The sequence below is a fragment of the Harpegnathos saltator genome, unplaced genomic scaffold (assembly GCF_003227715.2).
Source record: "Harpegnathos saltator strain DR-91 unplaced genomic scaffold, Hsal_v8.6 scaffold467, whole genome shotgun sequence".
NCBI lineage: Eukaryota > Metazoa > Arthropoda > Insecta > Hymenoptera > Formicidae > Harpegnathos > Harpegnathos saltator.
Genome location: NW_020230280.1, coordinates 475,762 through 492,959, shown reverse-complemented (window position 1 = coordinate 492,959; position 17,198 = coordinate 475,762). Strand labels below are relative to the sequence as shown.

At 44.5% G+C, this 17,198-nt stretch overlaps 1 protein-coding gene across 1 annotated transcript in view; it reads right to left on the bottom strand.

Moving 5' to 3' along the window:
- olf413 (DBH like monooxygenase olf413) overlaps positions 1-11,772 on the bottom strand; it is a 224,776-nt gene extending 213,004 nt beyond the window's left edge. The window contains exon 1 of the mRNA XM_011144247.3: positions 10,931-11,772. The gene's annotated coding sequence lies outside the window, so the exon portion shown is untranslated. The remainder of the gene's footprint in view (positions 1-10,930) is intronic.
- Between the last annotated feature and the right edge of the window lie 5,426 nt (positions 11,773-17,198).

Here is a 17,198-nt window from a genome sequence, read left to right as displayed (position 1 = left end):
TCGTGAATTAGCAAGTCAAAGAGGCGACGGGAATCACAGTTCGATTAATTATATCGTTTCCCATCCCTCGTGTCCTCCAGTGCGCTCCAGCGAGCACTGAATCGAAATTCCAGGTTCATGCGGCCGGTGCCACGCCGCGAATCAAAGGAGAATGGGGCAACGGCGTGTTGCAACTTCTGCCAGAGCGGAAAATCGCGGAAACCGCTTTAGGAAGCGGATGCGATCAGAGTTCTAAGAAATAGATTAATAAAAGCATATCGCGTCGCTCTAGCATATCGTCTGGTCGATCTAGGAGCAGCCGGAAGCTGCGTGATGAGCTTTTTCTGATATGCGCGATACAATTCCGATGTACTGAATTTCTTGAATAAAACGATCGCCAATACGAACACGTGTAATTTTCTGCAGCCTCGCAATGCTCGGTCATGCTTAGTTATAATTTCGCAATTATTCCTACGCTCGGCACACACACATACACACACACACATACGTACAAAATTATTGTTCACGGAAAATTGCCAACTGTAGTCGACAAAGCGGAAGGTAAAAAAATTCTTATCGATTACGCGCCTTCTCCTGAATACGGAAACATAATCTCTTGATTGCTGCACAACAATTACTGTCTCGATTACTGTCAACAACGCGACCAATTTTGTAGGAAGCGTCGAATAGGAATAATTGTAGTGCTCCGTGTTCACTGGGTGTAATCCATCGGGCTTAAGTGTCATTAATCGTCTATTGTGAGCGCAATCGCATCTATTCCTCCGATGACAAAAGCGACGCACACTTTTCCACCTCGCCTCAAAGCTACGAAAATCAAGGACGCCGGCTTAACGCCCGCGTCGCGTCGTTAATACGCGCAAAAGATCAAAGGGCGAATCATTCCGCTTGCGGGCAGTTGGGAATTAGCAAATCAAAGGGAACCGCTAATGCACTTTCCTTGTGCAGAAATGACGACTCCTGCCTTAGGAGGTCTCGAAACGTCGAAAAGGCCGACAATATCGATCGCGCCGCCGTCTACTCGACAAAGGGCTCATTTCCTGATATTATTCAAGAAAGAGAGAGAGAGAGAGAGAGAGAGAATTATGTCAGAGCGCACATCGATTGGTAAAATCGATCTTTAGAGATAGAAAAAGCGGTCTTGAGACGTAGGACGAATAATAAATCATCCTATTTAAAATTAATAGAAATCCCAATTCTCTCTCCTCGACATCGTTTCTCGATTACAGCGGAGGATAAGTTGATGAGGTTACGTATAATATCCATTCCACTTATACTCAACTTCATTCCAAGTGTTTAAGGATATATTATTTCAGCGATCGTCGAGTTCTCCCATCTCACCCTCTGTTGCGCCGGAGTATCCAGAATATACCAATGAACGCTCCGAGCCACAAGGTCCGAAATTTTGAGCCGGAGGAAATATAATATAGAGAACAATCTCTATGGTCACACATCGGCATCTCTCGACGCGCCGTATACTCTTAATAATCACGCAGGGAGTCGAAAAGCTGCCCAAAAATGGCCCGGGATGGTCGCGCGCGCGCGAGGCTAATTCGGCATTAGCAAGTCAAAGCGAGCGGAGTGTGCGCGCGCCTGTCGTCGGTCCTGCCGTCCTGCCGCGGATAATGCGTACCTCTGTCGCGACGAAATGATGGTTTTCGAGGAGCAGCTTAATCTCGTCGCCCTTCCCAAATTACCGGGTCCTCCCAACCGGCTGGTGGCGACTCCGCGCGCGCTCCGTAATTTGTAAGTGCGCCTCGGCCTGCTGGCGCACCCACACCCCCGCGCGTAGCCCAATCGCCTTTCACCACCGACCATCTTTCATCGGGCTTTCCACGGCAAAATTATAGATCGAGCGACAAAACGCAGCGGACACTTTGTTTTCTCTCGTTCACCCTCTCTCTCCCTCTCTCCCTCTCTCTCTCTTTCTCTCTCTATCTCTATCTCTCTCTCTCTCTCCCTCTCTTAGTCTCTCGATGTTCCTCGCGGCGCGGCGGTCATTATGTTCAACGACCATTCGGCTGAGCCTTCGTTGTCGATTAATTCGATGCCTCAGTGGCACGACGCGGACGAGGCGCGAATGCGCGAGTCCCGACCGCGCGGTCGATGATCGCGGCAGATGATCGTCGGAAGAGCGGCTACCGGGAGCGTAACGTAATGGAACGTCGTTAAGCAACTCCTGTAAATTTACCCCCCGGTATACTTTAGGGATAGAGATGGCGGCGCCGTAGAGCGGAGACGGGAGATATTATGAGACGGCGAAGAATGACTTTACCTTTCGCGACGAGGAAAAAACTTGAACGAGCCTATTCGGTTAACACTCTGAATAATGTTCGCGTACCTTTTTTTATGCAAGGGATAAAAACATTACTTGCCTGTCATTACTGTGCGTCGACATTGAAATCACTTTGCACGGAAGAGCAAAAGTGTTGCACACAATGTGCTCTCTTGTGTGCAATATATTAGAATATTATTAACATATTAATATATAGATAAAAATGATATTTGCAAATAACTATCTAACGGCTTTCGCGACGATGGATTCCAAAGCGGAGACAGCGTGCAAATATTTTTCTTGCCCCCGCTGTCGAATAAGTTATAACAAGGTCAACTCGAGTGTATTTCCACGGGATTGAGATTCCTTCGGCAGCGCTATTTTGAGAAGTTCCAGGCGCAGAATTATTAATTGAACGCATTCTCGGAAGTGATATTCCAAATGCAAGAGACGGGAATAAGCAACTTCGCCAAATCGAATTATCAACTAGGTCTGTAACAGTCGAAATTCGATCGAAATACGCGCGGCGTACTTCGCTATGGTCTTAGCGAGGCACTGTAGGGCACAAAGGAATAGAATCGTCGGATTATCCAAATAATAATCGACCAAGCGGGGGCGAGGGAGGGGCGAACGCGGATGAAACAAGTATGTCACGTTTCTAATATCGGGAGGTTATCGACATTACTAAAGGTCAGATGACAGGGCGATATCACTCGCGCAGCGCGATGTTATAATGAACACACAGTTGTCTATACTCGCGAACCGGCTTCGTTAAATATTATCGCGCGCGGGCCGATAGTACATGCGGGAGAGATAATGAAAGGCAATAATTCATCTCCGAACGTGAAGCCAATCTTCGCGAAGATGTGACATAATCACCTTCGCCCACTTGCCCCTTTTTTCGATTAGCCTGACATTTCATGCGGCAGGTCGATAAAAGCGCGTGCGTTACGCCGAACAATAATTTTCCGCGGCGAGCTATTCGACCTTTGATCAACGTCGGATTTATCCCGCGCCATAATTATTATGCTGTAGCCGACGTTGACAGATAATTTAAATAAAGAGTCGCGCGTGTGGAATTAACGAGGACCCGCGCGGAGTAATGTCGGAATGACGATCGTTAATTGTTACAGAGCGAACGAGTGTTTGGCAGCGCGACGGCGCGTAGTTGTTCATTTCGGATTAGGATAATTGGGCTTGCAGAGGGTGTCAAACACCGGGGGTCGCCGCGCGCGCGCGCCCGGATTTCGCTAATTGGTATTATCAAGCTTTAGCGACTGACGATATTAATTGACGCGCGCGGTCGCGTCGTGAGTCAAATTTTTCGACGTCAAGGACTCTGCTCTGCTCCTCGACAGAGAAATCGCAATCTTTTCACAGTCCCGCACGCGCACGTAACGCTACAGACGCATTTTTTCCACTTTGTTCAACGACCTAATTTTCAGGTCAGGACCTCTTCTAGTAAAAAGCGATTTCCAGTATAAAACGAACGAGTCAATTGCTTTTCAAATTTCAAGGAACGCGAGGCTTTCGACAAACTCCCTGGGCGCACCGCGGCGAGGAAAAGGAGAAATCGGATTTCGCTGGAGGAAAACCGCGCCGAAAAGTCAGATCGACCGAAACAGAACAACGCGCGCCTCGCGATATCTCGTGTTCTCAAGACTCGGTGCTTGGCACGCGTTGCATAAGGCGACAGGATGTTAGGAAAAACTCGGTGCATGCATATAAGCGTGGACGGAAATACGTGACAAACGCGTGATTCGCCTGTGAAGTGAAAGGGTGTCAGGGGCTCACGTGGGCGCCGGCTGAGCGAAACGGAATAGAATGGAGCGAACGTATGAATTGTTCATTTCGAAAGTGGCGTAACTGGAATCTTGTAAAACATATACTGAATTTATGCTCAGTGCACAATGCAAGCGAATTATCCGCATAATAAATGAGTGTCGCGAGCGCGAGAGTGTGAGAGTGCGAGAGTTCAAGATTCGAGAGTTCAAGATTCGAGAGAGAGAGAGAGAGAGAGAGAGAGAGAGAGAGAGAGAGAGAGAGAGAGAGAGAGAGAGAGAGAGAGAGAGAGAAAGGGGGAGGAAAAGGGAGGAAGTGACAGATGGGACCACTCAGCGTGGGATACTATACAGCGTACGATAATATAAGATAATATATATGTAAAGTAAACGAGGTACATGGCATAAAACGGCACGAGAGTCCTCTCGATCTCGGAGAACATTTAATCGGAATTAAATGTAACGCACCGCCGGCGGCGAGTTTACGTTACAAATTACGGAATAATCCCAAGACCGCGGAGATTCGTTTGCGTCAACGGTACGTGCACTGTATAATGTGTACATTCGACCTTTAATGCTTCTTTTCCCAGGCGGATATGACGCGCGGGCGTAGTCGCGCGCGTACGCGGAAATGAAATTGCAAAATGCTAAGGAGCGTAAGGTATTCCTGGAAGTCGTATCGGGACGTTAACGCCGCTTAATTTATAGAGGCATAAAATAAGCACGGGATCGATATGCTCGCCGGCGCGAAATCCACGCTGAAACACACAAGGAGCCGAGATACTATCGCGCCGGCTCGCGAAACGAGAATTCGCGTGAGGGAGTTCGTCCGTCCGTCTCCAGAGAAGTCTCATACAGTCGAATGCCGACCTTTACACTGAGTCTTATCTGTTGAGCTATTTAAGACGTCGCCTACGACCCACCCTCGTCAAGGGGGAGAGAGAGAGTGAGAGTGAGAGAGAGAGAGAGAGAGAGAGAGAGAGAGAGAGAGAGAGATATCCACGAAATCACACGCGGATTAACGGATAAGAGACGGACGTGTGCGAGCACGCCAACGGCCGACCATAAATTTAGGCAGACGGAAGTTACCCGTTCGATGGCTCTCATTGATTCGCTCCGGATTAGATAAACGCGACAAATGATGCATACTAAGGAGCCTTCTATCCGTCTTATCGATCGCGCCGTTATCTCGCCCGTCGGAGAAAGACGATGATTCCGGACGGTGGGAGTGATATAGCAAGTTCGTTGAATATGTTAACTATTTGGAAACTGAGTAGAAAGCGCTGCTATCGTGAGAGCGTTGTGTGTCAAACTGTGCTGAAAACGCATTCTCTTGGACGTATTCAGTATGACGCGGAATGAAAAGTTTAAGCGGGATTTAATTAAAGAGTTAGTTGAGAGGACAAAGATGCGACAAAGAGCTTTCGGCAAATTCAAGATTCGGTTCTCTCGGTTCTAAAAGGAAACTTCTAAGGATAAGGACAACCTTGTCTGAATTCACAAATGCATACGACATTGAAACTTGGCGCGAATTATGCACAAAGCTCTCCGCGTATATAGCATGAAGATATTACTGTAACAAACGTCAAACCGAGATTACTATCAGGAAAGAAAATTTTAAGTGACCCGAGAACTGTGGAAGAATTATTTTTAAACGAGACGTCGGTTATATATACAGACGGATTCTCGAGCTAACCAACCAACCAACGACACTTGAAACGAACGTTGCACGTTACTCGCCGGTATCTTTACAATTTCAATGCAAATTATGCGCTACAGCCTGCGTGACTAATTTAATATGCCACGCTACCTTATTATCGCACGTAACAGGATAAAAAGGCTTCGCGGATTTTCGTATTGTAAACGCCGTGTTCTTCGCGAATCGTTACATACATACACGATGATCGACCGTAATGCGCTGGAATTTTACAAAATAGCAGCCTTCTTTATCACATAAAATGCATCGCGCTTGCATTGTATTCAGTGTTCGATAACGTTTTATTATACCGATATATTTTTCTTCATTTTATACAGAAAGTATCTCGAAATATTACAGAGAGAGAGAGAGAGAGAGAGAGAGAGAGAGAGAGAGAGAGAGAGAGAGAGAGAGAGAGAGAGAGAGAGAGAGAGAGAGAGAGAGAGAGACATCGCGATTGTGTCTCTTTTGTGCAGTCCGTACAAATTTTAGGATTAATAAAAGTAATAATTAAAAATTAAAACATTGTATTGAAGAGAGTATAACAGATAAGAATAAATGATAACATTTATCAACTGAGAATATCAATATATACCGACGTATAAACTCAACCCCTCGACAATCTCCATAAGTGGGGTGACGTCAAAATTTTTCAAGCGGCAACAGATTTCACAGAAAGATTAATGAGCACCGATACGCGGATATTGCCGTTACTAATCTCTCTCGGCTCGTTGAAAGTAAATTCGAAAAGGCGCTCCCGTCATATAGAAGCGAAAAGCAAGATCCGTTAACAGATTGCTTTTTCCGTCCAAAGGATAGACAGAGAAAATGCGGACGGGAGAATAATTTCCATGCAGGAGCGACGAAGAGGAAGGAAGAAAGTGCGGGAAACGCAAACGACCTCAGTCACGGAGGAGGATTTCCCACCAGCAGGAGAGAAAGAGAGAGAGAGAGAGAGAGAGAGAGAGAGAGAGAGAGAGAGAGGAGAAAGAAAGAGAGAAAGAGCTTAAAGGAGATAGCCGGTAAAGATCCTGGCGCAGGACACCCGCGTGAAGCATAGCTCGAGCCGCGCGGTGCTATCCGCGCATACCATCTCGCGACAATCTTTTCGCACTTCGCGAGACGGTCCATTCCTCAACTTATGGAAATGCGAACGCTGCCGACGCGAAGAGCACGCCGCGAAGCATCTCGCGATATCAAAGAAATGCATCGCCAATCGCTTCGTTTTTATATGTAATCGACGCGTGAGCGGTCGCAAATGCTTTGTGATGCGGTAACCGGTGTGAATTTATTCGTCGTAGAAGTCGAGAGTGACGAAGACAGCGACCGGAAAACTAAATGAATTTGACATGTTAATAGACTTGCCGAAATCTCTTTATTAACACGCGCATTTCAAGAGATGTTTTCCGTTTAATAAATAAGAGGTGTGAGTGTCGAGTGAGCTAGTTACAATCGAGGGGTAAAATGCTGGAAAATCTTGGGATATAAGACCAAAAGGTATTAAGCAAGGATTAATGAGCGTTATCCTAGAATGAGGTATTATTTAATTAACGTTCTAAATCCCATTTAAGAACTTACCGGTTTGTCCACTCATTTTTAAAAATCTCTATTGTGAGAGTAGATTATTTAAAAAATGAATATTAAATGGATATTAAAATATCTAAAGAATAAAGGAAACATGATAGAAAAAGTGAACCTTTATTATTCACGTTTCATTTATTCGCAATTTCATTTTTTATGGAGCATATTCCGCGAGACACATTTCGTTGTCATATTTCGTGTTGGTTGAGATGAAATACTTCATTTTCGTAAAATATTCGTAAAATTGTCGTAAAATATATCAACGCGACGATTACAACGTATGATCCGACACGCGACATTTGATCACTCGTCACTCGCATTGATATTTTTTAACGCGAGATGTTCATCGAGTCTCCTCACACCTGTGTCACACCTGCATTTATGAACTACCGAAATCTATGCTTTGCGAGATGCCGGCTGGTATTAAAGCGTTATTAGCCGCGCAACAGTTTAGAGAGCCTCGTCAAGAACTGTCAAGTCTGTTTACGGGTTAGGGGACGAGACTCGTGAGCCCAGCTTAACCCTTTCAAGACTGTCGGGATAATGTGTTCTAAGGAATGTTTACCTTTCTACCAGGATTATCCGCTCCAAATACGATATTTTACCTGTATTTTCGTCTTCAGCCGACTTTAACCGTCGAACGTCGTACAAAAATCAAAATTTACAACGGCCCGTCACTAAAAGGTCAACACAATAGCAAATAGCAAAACGGCGCGAAGAAAAAAGCGTATTCCAGTTTAAAAAGGAAAAAGAAAAAAAATAAACGACCGACGCACCAAATTTTAAGTGCTACAGTTCTGGATTTTACATTTTAAAAGCTTCGTGCCAGAGATGAATAAAAAAAGAATGTATACGCTTTTTTCTAGGCTTGGGCAGTGAGAAAAGATCCAAAAGCATCGGGCACGGAATTAAGATTTACGAACACCCGTGACAAAAAGATCTTCTAAGAGAAAGAAAAGTTCAACGTGGTGGTGGGCATGCCGCAAAGAGTTTCCCTCGAACTTCTCTTATTTTCGACTCGGCCGCACAACACGACAATGCTCTTAAATTCACCGCCTTGGACTGCCAACAACGTTATAGCCGGGGAAAAGAGCGCGAAGAAAAAAAGTCTCACGGACGTGCCCGTCGAAATTAGGCCGGTCATTGTCAGATTTCATTGGAAACACGAACAGCATTCGCGAGGTCGATTCGGTACGTGGCCTTTGGCAGGTCCAGCCGTCGCTCAACAGTCTCACTGGCGGAAAGTCTTCGGAATGCCATTGTAACTGCGGCTATTAAAGTCAAAGAACCGATCTCGCATATGTTTCAGTCGGCACGACTTTGTTTAGAGAACCGTTAACGTGCACTTAAAATGTTAAATACGTCGGAATCGTTTGACTGGAAATCTAATATAGTCATCGCGCACATCATTACCACTGTATTACGTAACGACCCCGACCGACATCGATGTGAGAGAGAGGTCAACGAAGAAACGAGACTTCGTTATTTCTCTTTTTGAAGCGCCGAATTATATAATTCAATCAGCACGCAGATTATGGCTGTTAAATAATTCAAGAATTATAACCTTTGCGGCAATTATCGTTGTGGGAAAATCATCGGCTTCGTATTCGTCAACGCAGACACGTCACCAACAGGCGCGCGTTAGTGATACCTCGCGCGTATGAGATATTTAGCGTGCGCCACGTGGCATTAAATTGGAGCGATTCAGCGCAAACTTTAAACGGGATGCGCGAACTTGGTTTCGCGATTTTTATCTATGAACGTACGCGCCGTTGTGACACATACGTGACGGTGTGTTTCGGCGTGATCGAGAGCCTCTGTGTTTTACGGTCGCGCGATTTTATTTTTTTCCCCCGTCGTGGCGCGCGGCATCACTTTCGCATTTAACTGCATTGTGCGAGCTCACGGCGAGCGGACTGCGCGTGACAGCGCCGCGGCATAAACATCGATCTGCGAATATTACCGTGAAGCATTACTCGCGAAATGACTCCCGCGATGCTTGGAACTGTTCGCTAGGCGAACCAGAAACTTCGATCGTTTGCTATCAAATCGAGCTGAGCGACGGCGAACTGTTAACTCTCGCGTTTTCTGCGTCGATTGCGCACGATGATCGTTTCTCTCTTTCGCCGGAGGATAAAAATAAATCAGGCATAAATGAAGCCGTACTACGAGGAGAACGACGAGAATCTGGAGATTCTCGTTAGAAGAAAAGGCCACATCGATATATCGCAACATTCATAACGGTTTGAGAGAGATTCTACAACATTTTGAGATGCTAGGTTAGGTTTACGTCTTGTGTAAAACTTGTGACATGTGCATCTATTTGGAATCTGACCCATTTTATAGCTAATAAAGTTTAAATATCTCACTCTCAGTCATTGAATATCTATCAGATATAACTCAAGAAAATATCAGCCGATATTAAAGTCAGAAAGAAACAGACAAAAATATTCTTAGAAAATGTATACCCGTATTTGAAAGAAAATATTCTTTGCAACAGTTTAATGGAATAAAATTATAGTATACATGACAGAAAAAATCATATTATATATTTTTTTATAATTGCATCAGAATTTATTTCAACACAACGTCGAACATTACTTTAGATGCCAAGCATATCACTTCTAAGCAATAAACAACGGAAACCTACACGAGAAGGTCTAAAGTCTGGATTTTATTCAACAAAACACGTCATGTGTCACAAATCTATCGCAGGAATGATTAGACAATACTGAGATAAGATACGTCGAGAAACATTCGAAAGGTAAAAATATCTCTCTTTTTCCGACATTATCCGTATCTTTGTGGCATCCCGTCGAGACCCTTCAAATTCTCGCCCTCGTATTCTATCTGCAGGTCTACGTTTCCTGATCACGCATTGCGTATTCTACGAAACTTTTCGAGCTGACAATGAAACAAATACATCAAACAGTATTAACAATTCATGTCGGCCAAAATTTCGTCCATCAAAGTGGCTCCGACAAAAGCAGCAATGTGGCAATCCGCAAAAAATACAAGATAAACAATTTCTTTCGCATCATAAAGAATCGTCGTCGTAACGCCGATCAATCTATCACAGTTTCTTCACACCGTTATATGTTTATATAACAGAAATATGAGGACCTTGCAAAAACTTTGATTTTGTCGCAGTAACTATCGTAAAAATCTAAGAAAAAGAGAGAGAGAGAGAGAGAGAGAGAGAGAGAGAAAATAATAAAATGAAGCCATTGATCGTTCAATTATTTCCAAAAAGAATAAGATAAAATAAAATAAGAAAACAAGAGCATGATTCAAATAATCGTCGTTCGTCGACGTTCTAATCACGCGCGGATTTACGTCAATTTCGCTCTAATCGATTTCACCACGTCGGCCCATTACGTGTTAAAGATAGTTTAAAATATACACGCGCGTATTGAAATTCTTCTCATGCCGCCAAATATAGATATCTGAAGAGCGTTACATCTGAGTCCTCATAACGAGGCTCGTGAAAACTCTCCTAATCTCCCGAATGAACATTCGTTGGACGCTTTATGAAGTTTTGTGTGTTTCTAGCTGCAGCCTTTCGACCGTCAAGTTTTATGACTCATAGAGAAAACTTACCACTCAGAAATGTCGACGGCGGGATATCTCAGGATCCGCTCCGATTTTGACGAGCGACGTCTCGACTCTCGGGAAACAGTGATCCTCTCCTCCTCCTCCTCTCTCTCTCTTGCGCGCGCGCGCGCACGCTATACACCCCCGTAGTTAAGAACTTCCCTCCTATCCTCCGCCGCCCTTGCGATCACACACTTCCGTCACTGTCACTCACTCACTTTACGAGCTCCTCGATTACGTCCTCCTATAACTGGAGCCGATAACTCTCGGCGGCGGTCGAAGTCGATGACTTAGACAGCCACTCGTGCCTCTCGATCTGTTTATCCGCGCGTCATTGGTGCGCGACCCCGTTGACTTTCGTCGTCGCAAAGTTACTCCCGAAAGTTGCGCTCCGATTTTCGGTCTCGACCTCTTAGCGAGAGAGAGAGACGGCACCCGCACTATTCACTGATCGCGACCGATTTGTTTTATCGAACTCACCGGGACGATAGTACGAACTTGTTCCTGCCGCGAGTGACGCGGAGAAAACTGGTCCCCGTCGGCAGCAAAGAATCGGAGCACGGATTGGGCACGAGCGAGTTCAAGGTGGAACAACTATTCTAATCGCGCGAACTGTTAATCACTATTCTTCGCTCTGCGTTCGCCGGTTACATCAGGCGATCAAAGTCTTCAGCAGGTTCTCTCTCTCTCTCTCTCTCTCTTTCTCTCCCGCGATCTATCTTTTTCTCTTACTCTGATTCTCTCGACGAGAAAACGCGCACTCCGCAGCACCGCGCAGGCCAACCGCGCGTCACGGCACCAGCCTGTGAACTGAAGCGCCGACGCGACCTGAAGCCGGGACTCGACTGGTTCTTCCGGCCTAGAGAGTCCCCACCGCTCTCCCTCTCTCTCTCTCGAGAACACCCGCACTCGCTGTCGCGCGCGCGACCCTAGGTGCGCGCACCATCCCCCGTTCGCGGGGGAATCCCTTCTCCGCCTTCACCCCCTCGTTTCAGCCCTTACCCCCTCGTCCTGTCTCTCTTGCTCGCTCTCTTCAGGAGAGCTCGCCCCTCTTCCCACTTTCGCTCCCTCCCTTTCTGCCTATCTCTTTCTCTCCCCCTCTCTCTCTCTCTCTCTCTCCCTATCTCACTCACTCTCTCACTCACACGATTTCGTCCGTTCTCTTTCTCTCACTGTTCGACCAGTTCGTCGTCCTTGTCCTGCTCGCATTCCAACGGTGGTCGGTTCCTCTCCCTACGACTGCCTGCCTGCCTGCCTGCCTGCCTGCCTGTCCTTCCCGCGCGCGCTATGCCATGTTCCGACTGCCTAACACCGACCCTTCACGTACGAACGACCGAACGACCACCCCCCCCCCTCCTCTCCTTCAACGGTGCACACGATCAACCTCTTCTCTCTTTCCCTCCCTCCCGCCTGCCCGCCTGCCCGCTTGCCACCGCCCCTCCCTCCTATCTATCTAGTTCTCCGCCGCGTTCCCTAACGTTCCTCTCTTCGCGAGGAACCGCGCGCGCGTTGGAGGTGTGCACCCTTCGCCAGGACTTTCCGGATCTCCCTCATCCTTTCCTCATCCACCCCCATCTCCTTCCGCGTCCTGACCAGCCGTTCCTTTCAGAAATATTTCGACGTCCACGCGCATGTACATCCTTGCACCTGACTCCTTGGAGTTCCTCGGCCGAGCAAGTGCGCCGGCCAATCCCGGGCACATGTTCAACACTTCCACTCGTACCATTCTTCTCAGGTTCGAGCGGGGCACGAAAGACGGGGAAATCTCTTTATCATACTCGCGGGCGAACGAACGAGCGAGCGAGCGAGCGAGCGAGCGGGCGGGCAGGCACCTCGAAGAAAAAGACGTTACTCCCTTTTTTCCTTTGACCATTGGATTTGAACGACATGGGCCGACGGTGAAATCGGGAAAGAAACTTTTCGTCGAATGTAGCTAAGCACAATCATTTTCACAGTTTTTCGATATAAGCCACGCTGGGTTCTCACGAAAGATAAAGATTCATTTAATGCGATCAATAGACTGCGATAAGGAGTGATTAAATCATACGCGTACTGAACCAGAAGTTATTCAAACGTGATCCGCTTGTTGCCACATTATTTTTCTCGATATTGTATATTCACTACACTAATCGCTAATCCCTATTTTGTATGAATTAATATTTATCACGCGCTCACACACACACACACACACACACACACACAGTTTTGTTATTACTATCGACAAAAGGTATTACCCGAGGCTAAATATTATTGCAAAATCCCAACATCGAGCCGAGAGAAATGTTCACATGGGCGAAAATTGATTTAAGCTCGATATATTGAAATTTCAGCACGACTATATTAATTTGCGGACCTGCTTATAAATTCCTTTCATTACGGCGAGAACTGCGGCCGCCCGGGGATTACTGCATATTTGCGGTATGAGTTTTGGTACGATCGCGTTATTACATCAGCGCTATTTGCAAGACACTTTTCATAGCTCTCGCGTTCGGCAAATGGCGTCGATGCGAATGACATTTCCATTTCCACTGCGGCCAACACATATCAATTCGACACGCGCAACGAGTTCTCGCGTCTCACGAGCTTACGCTAATTTCCACCATGACCCACCTAACCCGCATCACGCCGGCCAGAATTAACCGACAATTAATTGAATATGTAGATCCCCTTACTTTGAGGCGCCCTCCTATAAGAGCTAATGTCACACGATCACGAATATTGCCAAGTAGCTCGCGCAGGCGTCATTTCTCACAGTCATCGCGACGTTTGGTACTTTCAATATCCGCTTTATACGATTATATCACCGGCGCCATTGACGGAATTAAAATGCCTTGCATTATATCATTTTAGTGAGTGTATTATGCTAGGCTAATAGAGAGTCGGCTGCATTTCCATCAAATATCAATTCGTAGTGGCTCTTGAATCGCACTATCATATCATGCTAATGAGGCAATAGCGAATAGAGGCAATACAGATTTACGACTGAAAAACGTGTAAAAATTTCGTTTCGTTAAAAACGACGTATTTTGTGAGTAATATAATCCGGGAAAAGGGGAAGAGATTTTTTCTCGCTCGAGATAGAATTTTGTTTTAAAAATAAAAATATCAATGAAACATTTGATTGCGGATACGAAAATCTTCTTCCCTCTACAATTTAACTGCCGTCTCTCCACCGCTTGTATGTGTGTCTTCTTCTGGCCTTAATATTAGCCTCTTTACGCACTCTAGGATGCTATCCGTATATTGGGAGGGTCTCTCCTTCAGGGTACCCATCAAATTTCGCGCTGCCGTAAGCAAAAAGAGAAACACGCAGAATTTAATTTTTGCCCCTTGGCTTGAGCGTAGTCGCTCTTGAAAATTGGATTTTTTTAATGAAACCTCATTCGCCTGGAAACAGCGGCAGCTGAAGATTAAGTTTCCCGGTAGACAATATGGGTACTAGCCTTTAACGACCTTTAGAAACGTATTGCAATAAAGCTCGATACGCGGAAAAAGATTACAATTTTATCATACCGGTATCTTTGTAAATGTGTGAAGTGAAAAAGTCGATTAACAGCGAGCACAATATTGCTCCATTAGATAACGACTTTTAATGCAATTTGCCGACGTTCAATATTACACGATAACTCTAACGTCAATTCCAATTTCGTCTCTGCGATCATTAATTCTGCATTATCGCAAGTGCTATTATTAATGCTTATACTCTGTTGCGTTAATAAAGCCGTCACGTTAAATTATTTATCGCTGTAAGAAAGTCACGCACATAATAGAAATGTTAAATAATATCAGAATTAATTAGCGCTATCTAGCACGTCAAAGTGTCAATCCATCTAACACGGACATTTTCTTATTAGTTAAAATTTCTAGATATCTCCCTCCTATTTTACACAACGCGAATGTGCAGCTAGAACAACGATTTGACAATTCCGCTCACCTGAATGCTGTATGAGATATTAAGCGTATGATAATCGGTGACGAATATCAACTAATATCAGTCGGTTGGCAGATGTGGTAAAATAATAATACGACAAGGTATAGGTTCATCGATTTTAATTAAATTTTTGAAGCTGCAGTTTCCCAAAATAAAATGAGTGTTTCAGTTTCAACCGGATTGTCCTTATCGATTATAAATTACCGCCCGTAATAATGACATGACAAGCACATCATGGGCTGTATAATTGGTAATAAGAACGCGAGCGTACTGATCTTTACGAACGCTCATTACGCGACGTTCGACGTGTACCGTCAATAAAACAATTCCACGAACTTAATCTTTTTATGACAGTCGGCGTACGGATCGCCCTTTGTAAATATAGCCAGATCGTCTCCGCCACCCTGAGGTAACCTTGAGAATCCTACGCACAAAACTCAACCTTACCACTGATCGACCGACCGTAAAACTTCCGCTTATTGCAATTTCCTACTTTCGCTTTTACCGTGCGACAGCGCCGGATTACCGCGCGAGGCGCGCTCTGCCGCGCAGTAAAACCGGTAATAATCGTAATTTACATCTGTTCCATAACACATGATTTATAGGGCTTAAAATTTTCATAAGCCGCAAATAAGTATTGGCGCAAATACTCGGAGACCGACTGCCGAGAGCTCGCACGCGCTTCAAATGCCGCGATGCAAAACGAACATGTGTTCGGGGGGATCCCGAAAACCTGATCTTCCCCGCACGAGTCTCGTATTCATCGTAAAAATAACAGTTTACAGTAGTTATTTTACCGCACAGGATTGTGCCATTTTAATGCTGAAAAAAAAAAGAAAAAACATTCGATATAAACGCGAAGTTTATTATTGTAATCTGCGAGACAAAACATCAACCAAATTTAGAAATGAAAAAACATTCGTGTGATTTATGAAAAATATTTTTGATTTTGAAATGACAAATTGAGAATTTTTCTATTTATTACATGTTAAATAAATGTTAGTTAATAATAATAAAAAATAATTTATCAATATTCTTCCTCTCTGAAGTAAAATTTTATTCTTTGAGTTATTAGAGAGAATTAAAAATTTTATTATCAAAAAATTACATATATATATAAAACTTGTGTTTCATTCGTTAAAAATATCGACTATTTATTTTCAGAGCAACGTGTGTTAAATTACGAAAATTCCATACAGTCCGCGTAGATGCGCGTCGTGAGCACTCTATCAATTCATTACGTTGTATCCTGCAAACGAACGAATTTCGCAAGTACCCGGGAGAGCTGTCACGCAACGCATCGATCACATTCGCGCGCCAAACGCGTCTCTGGCTTTAGGGAAAAAAATTGAAGATGTTAACACGCTTATTGTAGGAGTATGATGGTGCATTTACGAAATCCCGAAAGATCCTACGAGGTTTGTAACATGGTTGCAGTCAAAAGTAAAAGAACTTCTTGTCGCATTCAATCAAACGATTTTGGTAGAACAACCATTGTCGTTCTTTCCTAGCTTTTCCTCTTCACCGGTTATATGACTCACCGAATTGGAAATACATGGGTGGCACGGCAGGTAAAAATAACGAATCGTGCTGAAAAGTTTGAGAGGCCATTTACGCCGAGTTGCGTCAATTATTGGGTTTCCGATCCCGGAGGCTATCGTCGGGCTTACGACGAAAGGTCAACGTGTTTTCCATCCGCATTAGCAAAATGGAACAATTCTGAATGGCACAATTCTCAAATAATCCAGAATAGAAACTTAATTCTTAGAATTCTGTAGCATGACGAACACGAAGGGAAGGTCACCGATTTCTCTCGTTTCGTGAGAAACTTTTAAAAAGAACTATTAAAATAATTGGAGATACATGTCCGAAATAATGCTAATAAACTGCGTGAATTCATCATTCAAAATATATGATCGATAATTAAAAGTAATTTGATCCTTTGTTCATTACTAACCAATCCAGTAGTTATACTGCATTAGCGCATTATAGCGTTGAACATTCGAACGAGAGTTATTACTGCAGTAATCCCCGAAATGTTATTCCTAAACGTAATCTGCTAAATCGTTAATTATACCGCACCAAGGACGGCAAGATAGAAGCTGAGGTTTCGCTTCGATTCATTCGAGTACACCGCAAGTACGATGTCTGCGTTGCTGCGGTTTCGCTGAGGGCTTAGGGCTATATTCGAAAACGTGTAAATCTACAATTTACCATGAAAGAACCGAGCCACAAGTTTTTACATATTTTTTCAACGATATATTAAATAATTTTCCTCAATATTTTCTTGTATCGCGGTAACTTGGTTAAACAGTAGGTGTTCAAAAACCTATTTAAAAAAAA